Genomic DNA, 6,823 nt, shown 5'->3' with positions numbered 1-6,823 from the left:
TGGCTTATTTCACTTAGCATAATGCTCTATCCATGCTGCTGCAAATGGTAAGAATGCCTTCTTTTTTATAGCAGCGTAGTATTCCATTGTGTAGATGTACCATAGTTTTCTAATCCACTCATCTGCTGATGGGCATTTAGGTGAGGGAGAAGAGGGGGAGCGCCGCTGGGGAGGAGGGAGGAAGGGAGGCGCTGCCTCCTTTTGAAACTTTTTTTAACCCTAACCTAAAAAACATAGCATTTTTTGACATAGGTAAAACCAAAGGGGTTTAGTAATCATAATGGCTAAAATCTGTTTTGTTTTCAATCTAAAAATTTAACAATTTTATCTTCCCCCTGAGCTTGTTGTGCTAATTACAGGCAATAACACGTAAAAGATCTGGCACATACTCCGAAAACAGCAGCCATTATTACAGTAAAGCATGCAGCAATAGTTTGTAAATAAATATTGTAAACTAGAGCTGCAGTATTTCAGGAGATTTTCTCTATTTCCTGTTTTATAAAGTAATTAACAATTTTGCATTTCTCACCAAACACCTTGTTAGTTTTATTCCACTATGTAGCAAAGACTTGTTAAGACTTACTGTAAAGGGTTCACATTGCTAGAACTTTTTTGTTTGTTTGTTTGTTGATTTTTAGAGAGAGAGGTAGGAAGAAGGGGAAGGGAGAGAAAAATATTGCTTCCTGCACTCCCCCCACCCACCAGGGATCCAGCTCAAAACCCAGGCTTGTGCCCAAACCAGGAATCAAACCAGCAACCTTCTGGTGCACAGGGCAACGCCCATCCAACTGAGCCACACCGACCAGGGCACTAGAACTGTATGATCACCCACATAGAAATAATATAGTGTGGTTATTAGTCTTGTACACAAAAAATACATATTTTAAACCAATTATTCACACATCTTAGGTTGCATCATTCTTAATTTTAAAATTCACCTGTGAAAATATGAGATCTCACAGAGGGAAAAAACACATGAAGACACTGTAAGATGGTCAACTACAGGCCAGGGAGAGAGGCCTCAGAATGAAACCAACCCCACCCACGTCTTGATCTTGGACTCTAGCCCCAGGATGGTGACTAAATAAATTTCTGTTGTTTAAGCCAGAAAGAAAAAAAGAAAACATGAAATCTGCTAGTGTGCAAAGGATGCCTCTTTCATGACAAACAGTACAGCACAACATTTTACCTCATTTAGTAGCTTTGAGTTAAACTGCATTATCAGCAAAGAAAATAAATATTTAAAATGTACACGTAAATTAGTGGAGTGAAACATAGCTATGGTAATACATTTATTAAGAAAGTCTAGCCCAGGTGGTTTGACTCAGTGGTTGAGTGTCAGCCTATGAAGCAGGTGGTCTCAGTTGGATGCCCAGTGAGGGCACATGACTGGGTTCCACGCTCGATCCCCTGTAGGGGGTGTACAGGAGGCAGCCAATTGATGATTCTCTCTCATCATTGATATTTCTATCTCCCTCTCCCTCTCCCTTCCTCTCTCTGAAATCAATAAAAACATATATATAAAAAGAAAATCTAATATCTGTTCAAATTAATCTTAATGTCATCTCTCACCAAAAATGCTTAATGTGAATCTAATCACGAGAGGAAAAGATTACAGTAATCCAAACTGAGGAACAGTCTACAAAACTTCTGGTCTGGATGCGTCTATGAGATCAATCTCATGAAAGACAGAAGAGGCAAGGGAAGGTTCTAGATTAAAGATGACTGAAGAAACTTGACAACTAGATGCAAGGCAGGATCTGTGACTGGGTTCTGAAGCAGAGTTTAACATGATTTACGTAGGATATTATTGGGACAATTGAGGTAATTTGAAAATAGACTACATATTAGATAATAATAATGGATTAATGTTAATTTTATGAAGTATAATCATTGGATCGTTATTATGTAGAATGTCCTTGTTCTTGAGGGATACATGCTGAAGTATCAGGACGCTAGCAACTAACTTTTAAAATGAAGAAAAAAATATAAATCTATAGCGAGAAGCAAATGTCGTAAAAAGACAATCTTACACACTGTTGTCTGTTTCTTTCATATTTCTAGAAAGAATGATATTGTTAAAACAGGCATCAAAGTTAAAGAGCATTGTATTGTACTAATTATTCTGAAGCAACAGCAATTTTCAATTTACTTAAATAAAATTAAACTTCCTCATAAAATGTTAACATATATCTATTAAAATATTACAACATCAGATGAATCAATACCTATTTCTTCAATAATGTAAAAAGACTCATAATCAATAGAGCCTTTAAACGTTTAAAATGACAATAGCTATTAAATATAAACTATTTCTGAAATAGAAATTCAATTTTTATAAAATTAAAAATTTAAATAACCATTAAGTGTATTGACATATACATTAATGTTCAAGCAAATTGTTCTGAAATTACATTACAAAAGAAACAAATTCCTTTGGTTGAAACAAAGCCTTCCCGATTACAATAGTTTAGATTTTAATTTTGAAATAATAGTCCTTGAAAGTTTAACATTAGTCTCAGAAATTATTAAATTCATTTTTCATCATTTTGCATTACATATAACAGTAACTTTATCCTACTTAGGTATTAGGGTGGCATTTCCATTTATTCTTACCTGTAAGTATTAGGTGGATTCTTTCAAGCCACTTCAAGTATCTTTGGAACAAAGCAAAGCATAAAGTAAACAAATGGATTACATATATGGCTGACATTTCTTTTTTTAACATGTCTAAGTATCTTGTGTGAGCTCCAAAGTTGAAGACAAAAGAAAACACTATACAGTGCTATTCACCATAGTCTTACATGGGAGCTGTAAGAAGCTGAAATAATACTTCATTTTATATTAAATAACAGGTGGTAAGATACTAAATTACTGCAATAAGGAACCCTACAGGTAGATTCTGGAAATAACCAAAGGTTATTAGCTCACAGAAGATGTTACAAGATGGCTGTCACTTTTATTTTATTATTCCTTGTGGCAAGCTTTACACATACTTCTAGTTCTTCTCAAGGCATCCTCAACTCAGGCATGACTCGTCAAAATATCAAAAAGAAAGCCAACTGTTTCTCCAGGTCATCTCCCACACCACACCCACTCCCATCCTACCCCACCACCGTCCTAGAAGCAATTCTGATCATCACCTCTCCTTCCCATCCTATCACCCCACTCTCAATGCATTTCTAGGATTCTGCAACCACTAAGCCTAAAGGATACTTTCACAATCAGGGCAGATATGATTGGTTGCCTATCTATTGTCATTTCCCCAGTTTTTGTGTGGTTTATATATCAATTTAAAGGACCTTCAGTGTTTTCTACAGCAGCATTTTCAGAGAAGGTGGATCCTCTCTACAGGGTATGAACCATGGTTGCTATAAACCTAGAGTGTCATCTCATTATCCTTTGTTAATGTTTGGTGTGACCTCATTCTGGCTACTTCTGATCAATGAGATATGAGGGGAAGTCGGCTACGTGCACTTTTGAATAGGATTTTGTTTAAGTAAGATTTCATTTCTCCTTGAACGTTTGAAGATGCAGCCATCTTGTGACCACGAGGTGGTAGGTCTGGAACTATAGGACAACATCCTGAGGGGGGCAGAGAAGAGGGAGCCTGGATCTTTGAGCTCCGTATCTGGAATCCCCCATCTTCAGGCTTCTTGTTTTAATGTCTTTATGGACCATGTAATTAATGGTTGGGTGATCTGCTACTTGTGGCAGAAAATCTTCTCAGCCGATTTTCTGAAAATTAAAAGATGATACTTTGCCTGTTCCACTTAACTCAAGCATTATCTAAAGCCTTCTTAATAACAGCTCTTTTAAAGAGAAATGTTTCATCTTCTATGTTTCCCCCTCTTTTATGCTGTGTACCTATTCTCATCTCTGACAAGATCTTATTACCATAAAGGAAGCTTTATGAAATTATCAAGAATGAAGTACCTGTAAAGTCCCCATTTCAAGAACCCTTTTCCCAGCATTGTGATGTGCCAAGTTTTAAAGTATTCAATCTCCTCCCAAACCCCACCATCAAAAATAGAACGTGTTTCCAGGAAAGCATATTAAATAGTTACAGCCTTAGCGTAACTTTAAAACCAAGATGAAAGAGGCCCTTACGCAGAGATATTCTGATGCATGCACACAGGTCACCTGTGTCAGAATAACCTGCAGGGCTAGTTAAAAAAGCAGAGTCCTCAGCCCCATCCCAGAACGAGCCAAACTGGAGTCTTCAAAGGTGGGATCCAGGAATATGTATTGTAACAAGCTCCTCATGAACGATTGAGAGCCGAAGGCTTAAGGTAATCTATTTTTAATAGAGTTGGTTTAGAGGTGAAGGAGACTCTGAGATGGCCTGCCTGAGACCCTTCAATAATCCTGAGGAAATGGGTCAACTGGGGCTTTCTTGGCCATTTGCCATGTTACAGTGTTTCCTCGTCAGTGAACATGGGAACTTCTAAACTTTCACCAGAACATGGCCCAATAAGGCTTCCATCTTCTATTAAAATTATTTACATAAATGATAACAAAGAAATACAAATTTTTGCCTCTACCAAGTCATCTCTGAGAGGACATCTCTGATGGAAGCTGTTTTTCAGCGCTCCACATGAGAATCAAGCAAAACTAGTCATCAAAGGCCCCCAGGAAGGAAGCAACAACCAGTCTGTGGGTCTGGGGTTCCACTCAACAAGTCTCCTCTCTGCCTCCTCTAGGCCAGGTGGTTGGGGTGGGAAAGAGAGGATAGGGTCTCTAATTCCTGTTTGGATCCTTGAAATAGTTCAATTGTAAAAGGAAAGAGACTTCACCAGGGCTGAGTAACTAGTATAAGTAATATTTCCTTATGTATTCATATTACTTTGAAGATAATAAAGAGACTTTGCTGAAAAATAATTCCAACTGAAACCTGAAACCTTCACTCACTGATTTAGAAAATGACCTATGGTTTCCACAGATCTAACAAGGAAAAGGAATTTCCCCAGATCATTGGCCAAAAAGTCCCCTAAAACACATGGCAATCGAGGAATTTGGTTGGGTTGCACCTGAGATATGCAAAAACTTGAATGACTTAACCAGCTCTTCTCCATTGTTTTGCCCTACCCGAATCTTCAGAAGACCCAGGAGCTAAACAGAAGGCCTGTATATACAGCATCTCAAAAAGTAAGAGACAACCTGGGCCCTAGAGAATAGTGGGGGGCAAAGGGCAGAGAGACGTGATGAGATATGGAGGTTGCCATCTCGAGGGCCCCAGATGAGGACAGATATATCTATTACATGAAAGAAATGGGCCAGAGGTCATTAACAATATCAACATAGAAAGAGCAAAAACCCTCTAAAATCTAGCCCAGTCAAAAGGTACCATGTAGAAACATTGCTGAATGTGGATACGTCTTTCAATATTTTAAGGGACGCTAGAAAGCGGAATGTTTATGCAAAAGCTCCTAATTTCTAATGTTGGCTCAAAACAATTTTTAAACACTGTGTGAGCCAACAGTAACATCTTTAGGGTTGGATTTGGCTTGTGAGCCTACAGTTGCAACCACAGAGTTTTGCCTTCAAACATACAATAGAAGAGTAAAAGACTATTGAGAGTTTCCAAATTAACTGGGGAGAGGAGGGTTATGTATCTTTTCAAAATTATTAACGTGCTTTATTCCCCCCAGTCTACTTGAAACATTGAATCATTCCTTGGCCTGAGGAAAAGATGAGGAATTTTTTACAGAAAACAAAAAATGTTTAAGAGACAGACCAAAGTAAGTGAGTTGAACATTTATGTCCACAACTGTTAATTTTCTAGAGAGATGCTGCTTGGGAAAGTCTTGGTGCATTTTGCCCGGCTGAGTTCAGGAATCTTAAAAGGAGCTCATCAAACCAGCCATTAATGAGTTACCCACAATCTGTTCATACACTAGCAAGCAAATAGGAGATCTATTTGAGAAGTTCCTGGGATTCAGACTCCACAGGCCTTGCTCAGTTGTCATATTTATTCACAGTTGCCCAAATCACGGGGTGGGGGGTGAAGGACGTGGAGCGCATAGATTTGCACGTTTCTATCACTGCCGGCCTCATACAGTGTCACGAACTGGTGAAGAGCTCGAGGCAATCTCAATTAAAGTCTCCGTTCTGTTTCTTCCTGGCTGTGTGACCTGTTATCTAGGCAGGTAACACCTCTCTGAGGCTCCATTTTCTTCCCTGTGTAATGGAGGAAACAGTAGCAATTAGTATCTCATGGGTTTTAAGGCGCACGGGAGATCCCGTATGGAACGCATTTCATTGAGCCCATGCCATACTGTGAGTATTAGGTTCATAGTCGTCCTCATGAGCGTCTCATGAATTCCCCCTTGTGCTCAGCCCTTGACTAGCTTCTCTTTCTGGTGATGACAGCGATGAGCGAGCGACTGGAGGGCTACATGCCATCGCCTCTCCAGCCCGCTTCCTGCTCGGGTGCGCGCGGCGAAGCAGAGGTCACGCTGGTGGGTGGCCTGAGCGCCTGCATCCCTGCTTCTCTGCTGTTTCGAGCTGTCGTGGGAGGAGGCAGAGGACAGCTGTGTAAGATCGTAGACGTCGCAGCCAGAGGGCTCGGGCTCTGCCACTTGCTCCACCTCTTTTCTTCAGCCTCCTCACCTGTGAAGCGGTGATCATACAGCACCTGCCACGGGATGGCCATACTTAGCTTGGGCGGGTTAAATGATGAATTCAGAAAACATCCTCAGCACAGGGCTGGGCACATAGAACACCCAATCAGCGGAGGCCCTGCTATTATTTCTAATCGGCTACATGAACGAATTGAGATGCCGCATGACATCTCCGGTGAGAGTCAGAGCCACCCCCGCAG

Source organism: Myotis brandtii, unplaced genomic scaffold (assembly GCF_000412655.1).
Source record: "Myotis brandtii unplaced genomic scaffold, ASM41265v1 scaffold384, whole genome shotgun sequence".
In the NCBI taxonomy this organism is placed as follows: Eukaryota; Metazoa; Chordata; class Mammalia; order Chiroptera; family Vespertilionidae; genus Myotis; species Myotis brandtii.
This window is presented reverse-complemented; position numbering follows the sequence as displayed.